Genomic DNA, 2,819 nt, shown 5'->3' with positions numbered 1-2,819 from the left:
AGAAAGAAAGAAAAGAAAAATATAAACTCCTGACTCTGTATTACATATTATATCAAGATTCTTAATTAACAAGAAAGATGGATGCCATAAAGGACCACTCACTGATTGCTAAATAGGTGCTAACAAGAGGTTTAAAAAATGTTATCTTTTTAAATCTTCACAGAAATTCTATGAACTAATTTGTATTTTAGCCCTCCTTTTATGGATGAGTAAACTGAACCACAAAATTAAGTTAACTTTCCTGAGGTCACAATGTTAGTGGGACTCAAAATTCACCATACTAAAACCTTTAGAGTTCACAGGCTTAAGCCCCAGACTATGTGAAAGGTGTCGAAGGAAAATTATATTTAAAAAAAATTAGCATTACCACCTCCTGCCCGTCCTACAGCAGCACCACAATCACACTTCCACAGTGTGCTTGCACAAATCATCCTTCTGAACACACGACGATTTTAAAACTTACTTCTTACCACAGCATAGCTGAGTAAGTGTGGGTACTTCAGACTTTGCTGAAGAAACTGTGAGGTCAAGTCTTTGTTCAAGGTCACAGTACTAAGGAGATGTATGACCGGATGTTGTCTGGGCATCCTGATCCCCAAGTGCAGAAGGCCCGACTCCAAGCCCCTGCTCACAGAAATCCCGAGAGCACAAGGCAGCCTGGAGGGAGCATCTACTCGGAACCTCGGAGGCTGGAGAGGACCACGTCAAAGCGCCGAACTAACCCAAAGTCACCAAGAACAGACCAGAGGGTTTTCACTCAGCCTTGATAAGGAGGCAAAAAAGTAACACACTTGAGCAAAGTTTCATCCAAGATGACGCTTTAAAAGAGGTCTTTTTTTTTCTGGAAAACTCAGTTCAGAACAGAGAAGCTGCCGGGCGGTGGTGACACACGCCTTTAATCCCAGCACTTGGGAGGCAGAGGCAGGTGGATTTCTGAGTTTGAGGCCAGCCTGAACTACAGAGTGAGTTCCAGAACAGCCAGGGCTTCACAGAGAAACCCTGTCTCGAAAAAACAAAAACAAAACAAAACAAAAAAAACAAACAAAAACAGAAAGGAGAAGCTATTATTGTGTCTCCTTACAAATCCTTCTACACAAACTGGTTTTGTTCTTGCAGCATTGGGGTTTCTCAGAATTCCCTTGAGGGGCTGTGGGTAGTTGCAGGAGGAGAAAAAAAGTGAGAGGACCTTGGTCCCCAACTCCACTTTCAAATAAGTGGCTCCGCTGATGTATTTTACATGCTGGGCTTCCCTGGGCATTTTGCAAGGAGATTCTGTTCTAAGCAGGCAGCCCTCTGCTGTGGCAGGTGCATTCCCCACTGCTGTTAGCACTTCTCCTTTTGCTTCTTGCCTGTTGTGTTTACTCTTGACCACGCTCGCTCCCAGCCATTCTCTCACCGGACCCATTCCACTCCCTCCTGTCAATCACCAGGATCATCACAGCTAATGCTGACTACCCCGAAAGCTCTAGTGAGATATTTGTGTATCTGTTGCATCGTGGAGTAAACACTCCAGGGAATTGAGTTCGGTTACATCCATCCCATTCTCAGAGCAGGAAACCAAGGCTTAATTTGCCTACTGCCTAATGAATTCTCACTAGATACACAATGGAGACAACGAAAATCTAGTCAGCCCTCTCCAGAGGCCCCGACTCCTTACCATCAGGCCACCCCAACCTTTACCCATTTCAATACTGTTCCAGTTGCCACTGGGACTTTGTTCAAGACTCAATCTGTTGAGAACGGAAGACCAACAGGAAGACCCTTTCTCTCTGGAACAGCTTTTTCAGCAAAACCTGGACACCACTGAGCACTGTAGTGCCTGGTCACAGGGCAGCAGCATCCCTTGTTGCCTGGTGTCACGGACTGGGGTTTTTTACAGGGTCCCTTGTTTTGTGGGACGATGGGTTTTGGCCAGGTGTGTACGGGATTTGGCTAGACACGAGTGGTGTAAGGTCTGAGTGTATTTTTCAAATATGGAGTCAGGTTTATATAGTCGATACAGAAGGGTTTGAAGGAGTCAAGTGGTACAACGGTCAAGATATATCAAAACAAGGTGCAGGTACATCACCCAATGTACAGTGAGTCAGCAGCAAAGTATGTATATGTTAATTTGGCAGAAACTAAACAGGGATTACAATCTGAAAGAAAGCTAGCTTTGATTAAGGTGACTTTGGCTTAGAAGCCAGGTGCAGATAGTTCCTCTTCAGTTTGTTGTTTTGGTTACAGACTGGGTGGGCCTATATAAGTTCCTCAACTACGTTATTTTTCTGGGCTAGTGGAGGTTAGCCCCAGGGAACACTTGTTAAGCTAGTTTCTAGGAGTGATTCAGCTATAAATCTAATATGGCCTGTCTTTTGTTGACTAAGAATGAGGATTTCACCTGATCTTGCCCTGGGATAGTTCTCTCATTCTGTAAGCTTTAATGCCCTACCCACAATGTTGGAGGCAATTAGTTTGAATGGCTTAACATTTTAAGCCAGGGTTTGACTAGGACGTTGGAACATTGGTGAAGGTCAGAGAGCAATGTCCGAATTTTCTCTTATTAGCTGTAAAGAAATGATATTTTGGTGAGCTCTTAGCACACAAGTACAAGGACATATCTGGGCTACCTCTGAGTTTGGGGTGCCAGGAGACAATGCGGATGCAGCAGACTGACTTTTTTTGAAGTTTACACCTTAAATATCATTGTGCCTGATCACAGGGCAGCAGCATCCCTTGTTGCCTGGACACCACTGAGCACTGTAGTGCCTGTCACAGGGCAGCAGCATCCCTTGTTGCCTGGACACCACTGAGCACTGTAGTGCCTGATCACAGGGCAG

General features: G+C 44.7%; 1 protein-coding gene across 2 annotated transcripts in view; it reads right to left on the bottom strand.

Annotated features, from left to right (window-relative positions):
• Pcgf5 (polycomb group ring finger 5) overlaps nt 1-2,819 on the bottom strand; it is a 108,773-nt gene that overhangs the window by 73,519 nt on the left and 32,435 nt on the right. The gene's annotated exons all lie outside the window — the stretch shown is intronic.

Source organism: Mastomys coucha, unplaced genomic scaffold, assembly GCF_008632895.1.
Source record: "Mastomys coucha isolate ucsf_1 unplaced genomic scaffold, UCSF_Mcou_1 pScaffold21, whole genome shotgun sequence".
Lineage (NCBI taxonomy): Eukaryota > Metazoa > Chordata > Mammalia > Rodentia > Muridae > Mastomys > Mastomys coucha.
This window is presented reverse-complemented; position numbering and strand designations above follow the sequence as displayed.